Source organism: Panthera leo, chromosome B3, assembly GCF_018350215.1.
Source record: "Panthera leo isolate Ple1 chromosome B3, P.leo_Ple1_pat1.1, whole genome shotgun sequence".
In the NCBI taxonomy this organism is placed as follows: Eukaryota; Metazoa; Chordata; class Mammalia; order Carnivora; family Felidae; genus Panthera; species Panthera leo.
In genome coordinates, this window is record NC_056684.1 from 17932044 (window position 1) to 17949733 (window position 17690).

The window sequence follows — 17690 nt, forward strand, 5'->3', positions numbered from 1 at the left end:
GACCTACAACATTTGAATGGGAAGGCAGGCAGTCTGAGCTAGTCTTCTGTGCCCTGGGATGGTCATGAGGTGGAGTAATGGAAGTCTGTTCTACATGGCCCCTTTTTTTCCAGGGTGAAGGGCAGGTGGGAATGACGGAGCTACTGATCACTGTCCCCTCCACCTCAGAGCCTAGGCTTTGAAGTAAAAGTATCAAACTCTTGTATTTTCGTGGAGCAAAGAAGTCAAATGCAGCTGCCTTTGCAGCTTCTGGCAGGTTAAAAAACATGCATTTGCACATGACTTGCTGAATTACACCAAATTTTAATGTGCTTCCAAAACTTCCCTATAGTCCTTGACTTACACCAAATTTTAATGTGTTTCAAAACTTCCCTATAGTCCTTGCTGCTGGCTCTTCTGGAAAGTGATACTGTGGGACTCTGAGCAGAACTCTGGATTTATTTTCCAGTGTCTGGTGTTTATGTGCCGCTTTTGTGTTGGGTTCTCCCCAGTACGTTGCCCTGTCCTTGAGAGAGGAAGCCTGCGAGCCTCCAGCTTCCTCTGTAACTTCCCAGTTCCTTTGCCCGTCCTCTGCGCATCTGCTTAGCCACCCCAGTCACTTTGTTTCAAAGTGCTGCGGTACTGAGTTTCTCTTTCAAATGAAAATAACCATTTGGCTCTGGGTTTACTGCATAGGCACCTCTGGGTGCAGAAATAGGCAGTGTGGCTGTAGAAACTCTCCAAAGGTTAGCAGACTTCAAGATGCAGGGACCAACAATGGCTCGACAAAACCAATAACCCCACAAAACAGAAGGGCAGTCCCAAGCATATCTCCTTTGCACCTCTTTCAGAAAAGACAGTATGCAGAGTGGTTGGGAGTTCAAGTCCTCAGTGCCCTCCTCTTAAGCTGTGACCTCAAAGGGTCACTTTAGCGCTCAGCTTCCCTTTCCTCTTCTGTAAAATGGGAATAGAAACTGAGTCTACTTCATGGGGATGTTGTGAGGAATATATGAGCTATCAGATGCAAAACGTTCCGCGCACAGTTTGGCGCTCAAGCAGTAGGCTACTGATGCCTATTAGTAATTGGCTATTACTAGGAGGTTGTGTCTCTCCCGGGACCGGGAGCGCTTGGCTCGCCAGCCTGAAAGGGGTCGCCCACTCCAGGCCCCTTCAAGTACTACTCCCTCCCGGCCTGGGCCCAGATCCCAGCCGCCACGGCGCGCCAGGGACCGAAGTCCCATTGTGCTTGCTCAGTGAGGGTGACTGGGGCGGCCGCCCAGACGCGAGCACAGGTGCGGCCCTGACCACAATGAGGGCGTGGGCGCGTGCGTGGCGAGCAGAGGTCTGCAGGGGGCCAGTGTGGCCGACCGCGGGGCGGGGTTGCGGGGGGGTCGGGAGGGAACGGGTGCTGGCGCGGCCCCAGGAACTCGGCAGGAGGCGTCTGGGCCGTCCCGGAGGACCCTGCCTGGCACCGGACTCCGGGCGTCTGCCGAACTCGCGCCCCGGAGCCCCGGCCCCGCCCCCGGAGCCCCGCCCCCCGGTGCCCCCGGTTGGCTGGAGCCGGCGGCCACGCGCGGCGATTTGCCACGCGCCGCGTCATTGAAGCCGCTCCTGGTCCCGGCCCCCGCGGGCTGGTCAAGGAGGCAGCGGCGGGGGGAGGCTGGGGCTGTAGGGCGCGACGCCGCCGGGCCGCCCCGCCCTGGGAGGCGCCTAAGCCCTCATCAAGTGACCAGTATCCCTTCCAGGAGAACACGGTTCTTCACAGGGAAGCGAGCTCCAGCCTGTAGCCCCGGCGCCAAACCGCCGTCATCTCCTTCCTGTGCCGGGTGATCCGTCTCCTCACCCACCCGGAAAAACATAGTCCGCCCCCCGCGTCCTTGTGGAGTAGCGCTTGCTTCCACTGACTCTCTTTGCCCGTACCCTCGTCTTTCCCATTCCAAGTACTCTAGGACCCACCGAGAGGATAAGTCAGCGCTGAAGAGAAACCTCAAGGGAAAAGAGAGAGAGAGGGAGCCGAGGGGAAGGGAGGGAAAGGCGAGGCTGGCGGAGGGACACCGAGGACCGCGGCCGTAGTGCGCACGCGCGGCGGCAGGAACGAGTTCCGGTCTGGCCGGGGCCTGTCTCCTAAAAATAGCCCCGGTGTGGGGATCCGTGCGCGGATGTCCCGGCGAGTCCCGGGCTGAAGGAGGCGGCTCCGGGCGGCGCGGAGCGCTGGTGGCTGGCCCGGGCTGCAGCGTGTGCGCGCCCGTCAGCTGCGCCGGAGACACGGTGAGGGCCGCGGCGGCGGGGCTCCGTTCACCGGGCCGACGGTGCCGGAGGGGGCGGCGTCTCGGCGAGGGGCCCGGGTAGGGGCCGGGGGGCGCTGGGGCGGGGGGCGGCGCGGCCGAGCAGGGGCGCCCGCGGGGCTCCGGGGACAGCAGGGCAGGGCGGCGTCCGGCTGGCAGGGGGCCGTGGTCGCGGGCGCGCGGCGGCGGGGCGGGTGGGGTGCGGGGAGGCGGCGCGGGGTGGTCGCGCGGGGTCTGCGTGGAGGGGCGAGGCGCCCGCGGTGGTGGGGGCGGGGTGCCCCGAGGGCGGGCCCGGGGTCTGACCGCTGTCGCGCGGGCGGGCGGAGGGAGGCTCGGCCGCGCGGGTTCGGCGCGAGGAGCCTCCCCGTGCGCGCACGGGGCTTGGGGCTGGGGGGCGGTGGTGGACGGCGCCTTCTTGAAAGTTGAGGGACTTCTCTGGGGGCCCGGAGTCTCTCCGGGGGGTTCCGCCCGAAGGCCCGTTTCCTCCCTCTTGCCCTCCGCGGCCCGGGTCTCCCCAGAGGGATTGACCCCTCGTGCCGAGGGCGCTCTGCGCTTTGGTCGGACTTGAAGAAGTTCCCCCACTTCTGCTTTGGGAGAAGGTTGGTCGAAGCGGGCGGAACATTGAGGTCCGAACTCTGGGCGCGTGTGTGCAGATGTCAGTGGCGGGGTCGGTATTTGGGGCGGCCCGGGCCGGGGGCACCTGCGGGGTGCGGACGTCCGCGGGTTCTGGGAGACGTCGCGGGGAAGGGGAGGCTACAGAGGGAACAGCTAGCTACCCCTGACATCCCGGTAGATCCCGGCTCCCAGGAAAGGTTTTATGTGGTAGAAACTTTGCCTTTTAGTTCGATATCCTCTGTCTTCGAACAGCGGGGATTAAGTCGGTAGGTGAGGTAGTGCAAACAAGTTTGGAAGAGGTGAGCATCTCTGAATTAGAAAAACAGATCTCCCCTCCCTCCCCGTGGAAGTGTGACTATAAAAACATTCTTCAGACCTGAAGTGTGGCTCCAGTGGTACGAAGCGAGCCCCCCACCCCCACCCCCACCCCCCCGCCGTCATGGTCCAGCAGGGAAACCGCGTGTAGACTGAAGAATTGCGGCAGCGTTGACCTGCATTTTAGTTGACAGTAAGATTGGTATTGCAATTAATGCGCTATTTGAAAGGCTGGCTGTGATGTGTTGACAATGGTGTAAGTATTTTTGAACAAATGTCTAAGATTTTTCAAGTTTTTTTTTTTTATTTATTTTTTTTTTTTTAGCACAGCTTGTTTCCCCCGTGTCTCGTATCATCTTTTACTATATGAAGAGAAGGTTCTCCAAAGCTGTAATTAGGTGTACATTACACAAGAGTACTTTCCCTTTAAGAATCCAGCTGTGTTGTTTTGGCAATTGCCAAGTGCTCCAGTTGTCAGTTTTAAAATCTGTTACCTTGGCAGTACTTGAACAGTCTGTGGAAAAGGTAAACAAAATAGCTTGAAAAAAAAATCTTTTTTTGAAAACGCAAAAATGGCATCTATTTTAGTATGAATTTAGAAAGTGAGGATTAAATAGCTGTGTTGTGCTGTTATGGCTTTTGTATGTACATTTTTGTTTTTGGGTATATTTTTGGACGGTTCAGTCTTTACCAAATGGCAACTTTTGTTTTAGGAAAAAAGTCCACAAGGTGTTGAAATTAAAAGGGATGCCAATTTTAGTTAGGCTTTATAACAAACATAAGGAACACTTGTGTCCTATAAATTATTAAGATTAGTGTGTGTAATGATACACTAATTGGTTCTGGAATCACTTTTAATTCTCAGTGAGCACTGTAAAAAGTTGTGATAATGGTATTATAATTAAACTCTGAAGAGCTAAAGCTAGTGATTTAAATACTTTGTACAGACCTAGTTTTTAACAATAGTGTTGGAAGTGTTTCCAATAGAAACGTGTTCGTTAAAGCAGTCAGCAATTATGAGTAAAAATATTTTTCTAAACGTAATTATTTTCATATCTTTTTCATTTGATTCACATTTTGTTATATATAAAACCATGGTTTTGTTCATATTGGAACAGAGGGGCTAAAATTATGTTTAACCCCATAAATTACTTCCTAGCAAAAGTTTAAATTCTTGAGGGAGGCAGTGAGAGGTGGGGGGTGCCCAGTGGAAGGAAAATCGCTCATTGGGGCTCTGAAATAATAATGGTAATGTCACTATGCTGAATTATGGTTTGAGAATAATCTCCTTCCAAATGCTTAAGAGTTTCTATGTTTCCTTAATGGGTATGTGTGACAAAGATTGTTTTTTGTAAATGCAACCGGAAATAGTCTTTTAAAGGTATTGAGTTGTTTTCTGGTGGTGATGTTTTATTTTTCAAAGCAATTGCATTATAGTTTTGTATAGGATGCAGTACAGGTTAATATTAATTTTATTAATATGCAAGAAGTAGCAATATTTGGCTACCAAGAGGAATATCAGTGTATTCTGAGGGTGGTTAAGTAATAATAAAAGTGTTTTCTATTAGAAAATAATTCTGAAGTTTGAAACACTTCAGAAGTCTTTTAAAAGATTTATGTTCTGATTTAGGAGGAGGAAACTAAGCAATTTGTTTTTGAGAAGTAGCATGCCTTTCAGTCAGGTTTTGGAAGGCCACCTTTTTTTTTTTTTCTTCACTCTCTTCACTGCTTGTAAGTCTGGCAAGAGGAGTTTAGTCTAACATACAATGTTGATGGTCTTGAATTTTCTCTGGGCATTTTCAGTTTCATGTATTTTGTCTTGTAATTAGACCGTACTTTTTTTTTTTTTTTTTTTGAAGAGGTGCTCATGGTGCATATGAATGCTACAAAGTCTAGCTGAAGTTTTCTTTTAGCAGTGATGGAGCACTGAAAATACTGCTTTGTGGGTTGAAAATGATCATTGCTCTTTTCTAGATGAGAGAGAAAATCTGTGTACATTCTTAGTAAATTGAGAAGTGAGTGCCTAGTTAGATAACCTCCTGCAAAATCAATCTAGTTAGATAACCTCCTGCAAAAGAACACTTTAACACGTCCTGCTGTGTTTGCAAGTCCTCATAAAGGAAGGCTGCTAGACTTTGTCATCACATCTTGGTTCAGATCCCAACTCCGCCACTTACTCATAAGGTGTCACTTATGAGATGTCTTCTGTAAAGTGGGAGGGAGTTATACTACCTGCCCCATGGAATTGTTAGCATTAAATGAAAGAATGGGAGTGAGAGTTCTTAGCACACTACCTGAGGCTTAATGTACAAAAGTGCATATCGCCTGATGTCCTTCATCCCTTCCTCTGTACACCCCTTCCTCTCCATACATTTTCCCTTATTTCCTATGAAGACTGTAAAAGTGCTGTATCCGATGCCTCCGTCTGTGACCAAGAGGACTTCATATAATGTATAAATGCAGGAGATTGCTCATTTACTTTTGGAACAGAAAAATCCCAGCATTTTTTAAAATTTTTTTTTTTTTAATGTTTGTTTTTCAGAGAGAGAGAGACAGAGTATAAACAGGGGAGGGGCAGAGAGAGAGGGAGACACAGAATCTGGAGTAGGCACCAGGCTTTGAGCTGTCAGCACGGAGCCCAACACGGGGCTTGAACCGTGAGATCATGACCTGCGCTGAAGTTGGACACTTAACCGACTGAGCCCCCCAGGAACCCCCAAATCCCAGAATTTTAAATTTATTGTCAGATTATATATAAAATGTTTAGTTGGCCAGTCTACATTAGGTTTTTGCTTTGCAATTATTGATTGTAACCTCCATAATCTCTCTAAATATTAAAAAAAAATTAGAATTCAATGTAAGTATATTCCCTACTCTTCACTGAAATATGTTTTTTGTGAATTATCCGTGCGAGTGGTCTTCAAGATACAGTATTTAAAATTTGAAATTAGAAAAATATTTTTATTTCCTACCTGGAATAGGTATATTTTTAAAAATAGCCTTTCTTTATTGGGTATCTGTAAGTTTTTATATTTCATTTTACCTGCTCTGTGGAACTAAATGATTTAATCTGTGTATGCTTTATCACTGTAATCTTTAATAAATGGACCTGTGTCCAGTGTGTTATAATTAAGAGTATAAACTCATTTATTAATTTCTTGTATAGCATATGTGTTGCCATATATTTAATAAATACTGTATTTTTGTTTGGATGTTTATTTACTGATTTTAGTAATATTTGTATTTATTGAGTTTAATTGATATTTACTAAACTAAATATTTAATATTGAATTGTCTTAATCACTTGAAATCATAAACTGGTGAGTTAAAAAAAATTAGCTGGTTTGTGAGGTGGAATATCAACTGTTTGAACATTAGTATATGACAGCAGGTAATTTACTTTATTGGTTTCCTAAGTGATGATGCTGAAAGCCAGAGGAGTTGTTAACATGGGGGAAAAACACACTAGTTGATCAGATTTTTAATAAATATGAAGGCACATCTTGTTTTGAATCAATACTAATTTTATTTTCTTCCTTATACAAAAATGTAAACTTTATGAACTTAAAAAATAATTCAACCATCAGTAAAGTTACATGTTTTGGGAAATATTTTGGTATTGGAGCGCAAATTTATACTGCATGAGCTGGACCTTTTTACCAGGTTATTTTTGTTACAAGCACCATGCATATGCAGGTTGACTTGGATTAGTTTGAGGTATGATTTGTGACTCTTGAAACAAAGGGATACTCTTTATGTAACCTGGTCAAATAACTTGTAACTCTTGGTTTAGTAAAACTCTGGTGCTCTTGCTTACAAGTCTCACCTTATTCCCTAGGCATTCGCATTTTACATAGAGACGGGGACTATATTTCTAAAATTTACATCTAAATGTCATTCTTTTAAGGAAAACTTTGAAGGCACATAAAATCAGTAGAGAGGCAGTAATTTAAAGGATAAGATTGAAGACTGCCTAAGTTAGAATACCCAACTCTAGCACCTTGTGTTCTTTGGCAGTTTCTCAACCTTCTTGAGGCTCAGTGTATAAAATAGTGATTATAATATTACCTACTTCATAGGGTTGTTGAGAGGATTAAATGAGATGTTTATTATAAAGCCTTTAGCACAATGCTGGCTACCTAATTTTTTTTTTTTTTTCTCCTACTGTTACTGTTGCTGTTACTTCTATTGTTGGCATTAATTCATCATGGTTCACTTTTTAATGATTCTAGTCTCTCCAAACTCATCGTCAGCCACTACCCTTCAGTTTCTGTGACCCAGTTAAGGCCAGCTGTTTGCTCTTCCCTGAAAATGCCATATATTTTCATGCCGATGACTCCCACTTTTATTTTTTTACCCCAGAATTTTCCCGAGCCTGATGTTCACTTGGAAATCTAGTTGGAATCTCAAACATAATGTTAACCATATGACTGAAATATAGTTATCTATTCCTCTCCCCCAACCTTCTTCCCCCTCTTACCCCAGACTCTGATGTCTTTACTGGCCCTTACCCATCTCCGTGAATGGCAGTACTCATGTCGAGAACTTAAAAGATAATGCCAGGATTCTTTTCTTTTCTCTCAAATCCAGTCCATCCATACATTCTCTTGTACCTTAAGAATTTATCTTGCGCCAGTCTACCATTCTAGTCTTCACTGCCCCCTCTTTATTTCAAGGCATTATTATCTCTTGTATGAATTGCTGCAGTAGCTTCCTAACTGGGCTTGTTTCTTCTCTTGCTCCTCAGACGTTGGTTCTTCACATAGCAGCTGTAGGGATCATTTTAATATCCTAAATCATGTCATTACTCTGCTTAAAATCTTCCGATGACTTCCCATTCCTCTTCAAATAAAGTCTGTATTTCTTTCCATGGCCTGAATGGCCCTGAATAATCTTTCTCCTTCTCATTGTTCTTCCCGTTTTATTGTGTGCCAGCCACAGAGTCCTCTTATTGTTCTTTAAACCTTATATGTCCTTTCCTATTTTAGGTTCTTTTGCACTTTTTGCACTACTTGCTTGAAATGCTCTTCAGAAGGCTGCATGGCCAAACCCTTTGGAATATGGCCCAAGTCTCACTTTGTCACCCAGCACACCTTTTTTAATGTTGCACTCTGATAGTTACTCTTTTGTGCATCTCACTTACTTCAAGACACTATAATTTGTACACGTTTTGTTATTCCTTATTTGTCCATTATCTGAATGTAAACTCCTTAAAGGCAGAGGCCTTGTCTGTCTTCTTGATAACAGTCTCCACAGGCATTAGCACACTGTCGGACACTCGGAAGACAGAAAAATTTGAATTAATGCTTCTGTATCTTTGTTCATGTTTTTGCTGGAGATTGGAATGCTCTTACCTTTAAGTTGTGGCTCAGGTGTCAGGTATGATACCAATTTTAGTCTCTAGACAAAATTTGTCTCCCTTGCTCTTGATACAGACACAATTTGAAGAGTAATTCCATTTTTAGATTTAAAGGATTATAATTGACGTCATTTTCTTCTGTGCTGAGTTCTTGTGTCAGGGACTATTTTGTTCTTTGTGTATGCCCAGGACCTACCAGTCTATCATGGTACATAGTGAATGTTCAGTAAATGGTGAATGGAAGTTGTCTTAATCAACTAAAATGACTGACCACAAACCAGTGTACCCACATCAGACTTTCAAAATTATAAAGGTACTTTTCACTATAAAGTACTGCCTTACATATTTTCTATACATATTAACATGTTGTCATCATTTTGGGTCAGGACAGGAATCCCAGAGCTGTTGAGCACAAGTGGCATTTCCTGAGATTCCGTGTGCCTTCTTTCTGGACAGCGAGTAGCCATCTTGTCTGAGGGCTCTATTTCCAGTTTCAAATGTGTAACTTAGTAAAAACGGTGTTAGAAATTACAATTAGTTACTGGTTGTTCCTTACTAACCAACATTCTCTCTCTCCATCTTATCCAGCAGATTCCATATTATTTCAGAAAGGCTAGGGAGATGTGCAAGTTAACATAGTATTGTATTTCACATATACCATTTCTGCTGTATTGCTAAAGATTTATCAAAGAGCTTTTGTGGCCAATATCAGGAACTTAACCACCATTTGTAATAGTGAAAATCATTGCACATTATACACAGTGGATTTATAAATGGGCTTTTTAAAACAGTTGGGGACTGCTTTAGTAAAATGTTTATCTTAATACTGAAAATTTTTTTCATAACAGTATTAAACTTAATTTGACATGGATTATGAAAGGAAAAGGAGAGAAGAATCTGGGAGTTAAGATTTTGTTTTTCACAAATGACTTCCGTCAAAGTAAAGTTTCAGCATTGGCAGGTTTTTTAACAAAACATTTTGTCTTGAAAAAATTTACAGAAAAGTTTCAGGAATAGTACAGTGAACTCTCATATACTGGTCACCTAGAGACACTAATTGTTAATGTTTAGCACAATTGCTTTATCATTTTTTATATTTGCAGAGTGGGCCTGAAGTCTGGAAATAGATATTACTGTTTTATTTATAGCTTTAAGCTCCTTGATTACATCTTCTGGAGTATGCTCTAGATGCAAGTTTATTCAGTTAAAATCAGAGGCAAATCATTTGAGGCAAAACCTTACAGATGTGTCTAGGGGATAGATGGAATCTTGCATTAATGCATTGTGTACCTTTCTAACAAGGAAAACATATTAATATTATACAATGTCATTGAACATTAACATGTAATAGCAAGAATCCATTCTGTTGATCTTTTTCCTTCTTCCTCCTTTTCTCCCTGTTTCCCTTTTTCTTCCTCTTCCTCTTCCTCTTATAATTTTATTATTGAATCATTTGAGAATATGTTGCATACATCATGGTCCTTTATCCTTAAATTCTTCAGTTGATATCTCCTAAGAATTAAGACATGTTCTTATATAACTTGTAAGAATAGTATGATGGATTCAAGAAACTTAGTACTGATACTGTAATTTAGTCTATAGTTCATGTTGAAATTTCTTCAGTTGTGCCAATAATATATTTTAATAGCATTTTTTTCTAAATAGTCTTTCAACCTTTTTTTCTTTTTCCTGAAATTAATAGTTTTGAAGAGTACAGGCCCTTTGTTTAGTAGGATGTCATCAGTTTGGGTTTGTCATATTGCTTCTTTGTTAGATTCAAGTTACGCATTTTTGGCAGCAATACGAAATAAGTGATGATATACCCTCAGTGCATCACATCAGGAGGCAATATGATGTCAAACTGATGGTGATGTTTACTTGGATCACTTAGTTAAGGTTTGCCTGCCAGATTTCTCTGTATAAAAGTTATCATTGTCCTCATTGTTGTTATTGAATAATCTGTGGGGAAGCATTTTCAGACCGTGTAAGTGCTCTGTCCTCCCCAAAACGTTCACATAATTCATTGCTGATTCTTGCCTGAGTCCGTTATTACTCATTGGTTCCAAAATGGTGTTTGTCTAGCTATTCGTCTGCATTTATTAGTTGGCAATCTGTTGTAAAGAAGAGCTTTTCCTTCTCATTTGCTTACTTAATATCAATATAAATTCATAGTCTTTTTTTATTAAGTAGATTATACTCTGTTACTATCAGTATTTTGGTATTCCAGATTAACTCAGGTTTGGTCAGTGGGAAATCCTGCAGCCTCCTCATTTTGACACATTTCTATCATGTTTGGAGTAGTTTCTTACTTTTGGGACATTAAGATATTCCAGGCTCCTCATCTGCTTTTCCTGCTCATGTCCTAGAATCAGCCATTTCTTCAAGGAGTTCTGTTTTCTCTTCTTGTAAGACTGTTTAGAAACCAGGAACTGGGCAGTTGTTGGTATGCTCCTTGATACTGGAGTTTCACTGTTTCAGAGCCCTGTCAGCTGACCAACCTAAGACATTTTGAGTTTATGCTGATTTCTCAGACAGCAGATTATCATTTCTCTTTACATTCCTGAAACTCCTTAGAAGAAAAGTCTATTCCTTTGAAAGTGTTAATAATTTAAGTGATTGTTTGCTTTTACTTTATTTTTTTTAATGTTTGTTTATTTTTGAGAGAGACAGTGTAAGTGGGGGAGGGGCAGAAAGAGAGGGGACACAGAATCCTAAGCAGGTTCCAGATTGTGAACTGTCAGCACAGAACCCGATGTGGGGCTTGAACCCACGAACTACTAGATCATGACCTGAGCCAAAGAAGTTGGATGCTCAAGTGACTGAACCACCCACGTGCCCCTGCCTAGTTTTTCTATTCAACTCTATAATGGTTGGTTCTTGTTTTCCAAAACATATTGTACGCTTCTTGGGAGTTAGGAATGCTGTTTTATATCTCTTTGTATATTCCGTGTTTGTGTTCCACAGTGCCTTGAACATGGTTGATAACCCATGTGTTGCTTATGATACATAATTACAGTAACGACTATTATCTTTATTACTCTTATACTGTGATTAAATATTGTTATGTTTGTTATAACATTCTAGGTAATTTTGTGGAAACTTTGAAGTGAATTTGTTCTGTTTTTGATAACATTGTTATCCTAGAAGAAATGAAAAACTTGAAAGTTTTTCAACTTTAAAAGCTTAAAAACTGGGGCACCTGGGTGGCTCAGTTGGTTAAGTGGCCGACTTTGGCTCAGGTCATGATCTCATGGTTTGGGAGTTCGAGCCTCGTGTTGGGCTCTGTGCTGACAGCTTGGAGCCTGGAGCCTGCTTTCGGATTCTGTGTCTCCCTCTTTCTCTGTTCCTCCCCTGCTCACACTCTGTCTGTCTCTCTCAAGTATAAATAAAGACTAAAAAAGTTTTGTTTAGGGGCGCCTGGGTGGCTCAGTTGGTTAAGCGGCCGACTTCGGCTCGGGTCATGATCTCGCGGTCCGTGAGTTCAAGCCCCGCGTCAGGCTCTGTGCTGACAGCTCAGAGCCTGGAGCCTGTTTCAGATTCTGTGTCTCCCTCTCTCTGACCCTCCCCCGTTCATGCTCTGTCTGTCTCTGTCTCAAAAATAAATAAAACGTTAAAAAAAAATTAAAAAAATGTTTTGTTTAAAATAAAGGCTTAAAAACTTAATTCCTGAGATTAAAGTATGTAATTAAAAGAACATCAAAATACCTCGTCTTGGTATTGCTGTTTAATAGTGTTTTGTTCATTAGCAAGTAATAACCTTTCTGGGCATCTCTTTAATTATAAAATGAGATGATATCTAGATCCTTTTAAACTCTGAGTTACCTACTTTACGCTTAATTAGCATTGAATTGTTTATGAAAGTAAAATTAAGTGCCACAGAGTATAGTGGAAAGAATATTGTGTGCCTGGACCATGAGTCATTGGGTTCTAATTTTTTGTAAGCATACTGTTACTTTAGCAATTTATTTCACAGTTTGGTCTTTATTACCTTATTCGTTTAGTCCATTGGTCTAGGTGAATGAGGAATACAGTGAACAGGCTTGGCTTTCATAGATGGCAGTATGGACATATGGTTTTATAATTCATTTTGCTATTCACTTGATGTGTACCATGCAGAGTGCTATAGGAGCATATAGAAGGGGTGATCAACCCAGTTTCAGGGAGGCCAGGAAAATTTATACCAGAGGAAGTGACACTTCCATTTAGTTTGAAGCCTCAGGAGCATTTAGCCTTATAAAGAGGGTGGGTAGTTTTACCAGAGCTGTGTTAAGGATGAGAGATACACTTAAGAGAGTTTGGATTGCTTGGAGAAACTCAGTACAGTATGGATGGATCAGGCAGTATAAGAGAGGGCAGACACTGTAGGAGTAGTGAAAGATGAAGCTGAAGACATAAGTAGGGGCCAGATTATGAAGAGCCCTTAAGCTGTGTTAAGGAATTTGAACTTTAAGGGAAAATTAGAATATCTTAAGCCTGGGAGGAAATTAAAAAGATAATGCTGCACTGGGTGTTATATGTAAGTGATGAATTACTAAATTCCTCTCCTGAAACCAATACTACACTGTATGTTAACTAACTTGAGTTTAAATAGAATCTTGGAAGAAAAAAAAAGATAATACTGATTGCACTGTGGAGAATTCTTCAGAGAGTTAAAAGTGGTAGGCAGGAAGAATAATTGGGAGGGTGTTACAGGAAATTAGTTAAAAGAGGTAAGGTGGCTTGGACTGTGGTATAGGATGCGGATGGAAGAAATAAGTGGATTTGAGAGATATATAGGGGCGTAGAATAATGGAAGGATTCAGTGATGGGAGGGCATGTGGAAGGTGAAAGAGAAAGAGGAGTTGAGAGTGATGGCTTGGGCAATTGAGGGAATGAATGGGTAGTTTACTGATACAGGAAGCACAGGAAGAAGAGCAGGCTTGAGGGGACTATGATGAGTTTACTTGTGAGAGAGTGCCTGGAGGATGAAGAGGTGTAGTCAGAGGTGGAAGACTTCCTGGTAATGACAAGACCTCGGGATTTGGCCATGGAATGGGTGTTTGAAGAGGAGTGGAAGTGAGGTGGGATATGATCTGGAAAGTGTGTGTGTGTGTGTGTGTGTGTGTGTATGTGTATGTGTATGTATGTATAGCCAAGGACAGGTCTGTGTCCTAAGGCAGAGTACCCTATTTTAGATGATCTTAAGGTTTTCATTGTTTGGTTTGGAAAACAGAAATGAAAAATTTCAGATAGGGTCTTAGTAAGATTGTCCTATTAAACACAAGAGCAAAAAAAAAAAAAAAAAAACCAAAAAACCCCACAACAATGAAACATTTTTTCCTAAACAGAGTGGGAAACTATTGCCCCAGCTAGCTAAAAGTGTCAATGCTTCTCAGTAGTGGCTAAAAATTATGAAACCTATCAGGTATACGAAAATCAGAGTGAATAACAGAGCGTGAATGTAATGTAAGAATGTAAGAATTTTTATGAATCCCATTGCCCTTTTTCTTCTGCAGAGGTAATCATTACCTTAAATAGGATTTACCTTTTTCATTCATTTTTTAAAAATTTTATCTTTTTAATTTACATCCAAATTAGCATATAGTGCAAAAATGATTTCAAGAGTAGATTCCTTAATGCCCCTTACCCGTTTAGCCCATCCCCCTCTCCCCCAACCCCTCCAGCAACCCTGTTCTCCATATTCAAGAGTCTCATGTTTTGTCCCCCTCCCTGCTTTTATATTATTTTTGTTTCCCTTCCCTTATGTTCATCTGTTTTGTCTCTTAAAGTCCTCATATGAGTGAAGTCATATGATATTTGTCTTTCTCTGACTAATTTCACTTAGCATAATACTCTCTAGTTCCATCCACATAGTTGCAAATGACAAGATTTCATTCTTTTTTGATTGCCGAGTAATACTCCATTGTATGTATATACCACATCTTCTTTATCCATTTATCCATTGATGGACATTTGGGCTCTTTCCATACTTTGGCTATTGTGGATAGTGCTGCTATAAACATTGGGATGCATGTGTCCCTTCGAAACAGCATACCTGCATCCCTTGGATAAATACCTAGTAGCGCAATTGCTGGGTCATAGGGTAGTTCTATTTTTAGTTTTTTGAGGAACCTCCATACTGTTTTCCAGAGTGGCTGCACCAGCTTGCATTGCCACCGACAATGCAAAAGAGATCCTCTTTCTCCATATCTTCGCCAACATCTGTTGTTGCCTGAGTTGTTAATGTTAGCTATTCTGACAGGTGTGAGGTGGTATCTCATTGTCGTTTTGATTTGTATTTCCCTAATGATGAGTGATGTTGAGCATGTGTTTTTATGTGTCGATTGGCCATCTGGATGCCTTCTTTGGAGAAGTGTCTATTCATGTCTTTTGCCCATTTCTTCACTGGATTATTTGCTTTTTGCGTGTTGAGTTTGATAAGTTGTTTATAGATTTTGGATACTAACCCCTTATCTGATATGTTGTTGGCAAATATCTTCTCCCATGCTGTTGGTTGCCTTTTAGTTTTGCTGATTGTTTCCTTCACTGTGCAGGATGAGGTCCTGCATTTTGGTGAGGTCCCAATAGTTCATCTTTGCTTTTGTTTCGCTTGCCTCCAGAGATGTGTTGAGTAAGAAGTTGCTGTGGCCAAGATCAAAGAGGTTTTGCCTGCTTTCTCCTCGAGGATTTTGATGGCTTCTTGTCTTACATTTAGGTCTTTCATCCATTTTGAGTTTATTTTTATGTATGGTGTAAGAAGGTGGTCCAGGTTCATTCTTCTGCATGTCGCTGTCCAGTTTTCCCAGCACCACTTGCTGAAGAGAGTGTCTTTATTCCATTGGATATTCTTTCTTGCTTTGTCAAAGATTAGTTGGCCGTACGTTTGAGGGTCCATTTCTGGGTTCTCTATTCTGTTCCATTGATCTGAGTGTCTGTTTTTGTTCCATTCATTCCTTTCATTACATTCATTCATTTTTAAGACCATATATCCATTTATATTGCTAAAAATATATAGTGTTTTTCATGTTTTAAAACTTTATAAAATGATATTGAATTCGCATATCCTTCTGCAGTTTATGTCTCAACAAATAATCCATTGCAATCATGTTCTTTCAGTATAATGAATTGGATATTAACATTGGAACAAAATGATATGTCATTGATGAATTATACTTTGAATTGCCATGAGAATTATCATAATTTACTTAGTAAGATTTTGTAAAAACTAATCATTTTGTGGGTATTTGTTTTTTTATATTTTACTAAAAAGATACATTGTGGAATAATGTTGGAGATAGAGAAGAGTTGAAAAAATAGTATGACTGTTGCCCTAATGTTGGGCCACTATGGTATAATAATCAAAACCATAAAATTAATATACTATTTGCTAAACTAAATATCTTATGTGAACTTCATCAGTTTTTTTCCTAATGACCTTTTTTTTGGTCCTAGGATCCAACCCGGGATCCCACATTGCATTTATTTTTTATATAGTCTCTTCAAATCTGTGATAATTCATTCCTTTCTCATTCTTCTACCCAGATGCTTCCTGAGGAGTACTGGTCATTATTTTGTAGAATGTCATCCAATTTGGGTTTCTGTTGCTTTCTTAAAATTAATTTGAATTTTGCGTTTTTGCCAATAAAACCACTGAAGTAATGGTAGCATATCAAAGAGGTACATTTTATATCAGGAGTACATGATGTCAATATCTGATGTTAATCTTGATTACATAAAGTGGTTTCTGCTGGTTTCTCCATTGTAAAGTCACAGTTTTCCTCTTTGAAAATGATAAATATCATGGGGGAGATACTTTGAGAGTATGTTGATTTTCTGTTTCTTCTTAAACTTTCACTTGTTTTTAGCACTCATGGGTGGAACTTAACCTGCAACAATTAGAGGATTTTCCCCCACTATCTAATAGTAGATTGTGCCTGTGAAACCTTCTAAAAAGGTGAAATGGTGTAAAGAAGCCATTACCATTAATTTATATGGAAAAATTTTTGAGATTTTTGTTTAAAAACATAACCTCTTTTAGGCTTTTCTGATACCTTAGAACACATCATGTTAATGGATGTGCAGAATGAATAGAGATAAAGCACAGATGTGCACAAACAAAATTCAAAACTATGGCAGCTTGAGATTAGAGATGCTGAGTGTAGTTACCAGAACAAGGAGCTTGGTAGTGCTGCTCAGGGTGTGTGCTGCCTCTGTAATGACTCATTGCAAAATAAATGCTGAATACTGTTTTTTGCCTTTTTTCTTTGTTTTTTCTTTCTCTATTCATTCTTTGTCTTTTGCCTTTTTTCTTAAAAGAAAAAAACTCTTTCCATATTTCTCTCAGGTAGAAAATAGGTGCTGTTGTGGGTCTTTCTAAAGTGAAGTGGCTTAATGTAAATTTTCAAAAAGCTGGGGTGGGGGGATACCTGTATTATTGTAATAGTTACCTAATGGCAATTTTGTTTTGTTTTGTTTTTGTTGTTGTTGGTTTTGTTTGGTTTCTTTCTCATTTATCAAATAGAATTCTTATTAATGAAGAGATGTCACTTCTCTATTCGGTTACTTATTTATATCATTATAGACTCAAAGGTATTTTATATTGTAGATTATAATTTGATGCTATCATTATTTATTTTATTTCTCAGATTGTCCAACTTTTGCCATTGAGAGCTCCTCCTGTTTGACTCTTGTGTCTTTTTGACATACTTTCATCTTTTTTTAAAAAGAACTTCCCTACTTTCTGGTGCTGCAAGAAACTCCAGGCTCATTTATGTTTTACCTATCCCAACCCTGGAATTACTCTCTTTTCCAAAGAGCCCTGACTCCTTTTATTGGAGGATGACATTTAGAATCCAAGATCTGGATGCTGGGTGTGCTCATTGCTTTTGGGGTGTCATTGTCTGTGTCTGCCTTCTCAGCAGAGCTAAGAAAATAGATGTGTGTATATTAACCCACACATACACATCACATTCAGTTCTACTATAACACAGTATATGTGTTCCTGAAAAATCACCATGCTATCTATGCAAAGTCATGCAGTAAAAACCATGGATGGAGTTCATGGGATCAGTGGAGTTAGCGGAATAATACTCAAAAACTGTCAGTGATACACAGTAAGGAGGGACCTAATATATTTAGAACAACAGCTTAGTTTTAGA

General features: G+C 41.0%; 1 protein-coding gene across 6 annotated transcripts in view; it reads left to right on the forward strand.

Annotated features, from left to right (window-relative positions):
• Nucleotides 1-1668: 1668 nt before the first annotated feature.
• MEF2A (myocyte enhancer factor 2A) overlaps nucleotides 1669-17690 on the forward strand; it is a 163138-nt gene continuing 147116 nt past the window's right edge. For 4 of the 6 annotated variants that reach the window (XM_042941138.1, XM_042941140.1, XM_042941135.1 and 1 more), the window contains exon 1: nucleotides 1669-2247. The gene's annotated coding sequence lies outside the window, so the exon portion shown is untranslated. Of the gene's footprint in view, nucleotides 2248-2807; nucleotides 2864-11355; nucleotides 11423-17690 lie in introns of those variants that run through there. The other 2 variants (XM_042941137.1, XM_042941136.1) reach the window with 2 other exon arrangements.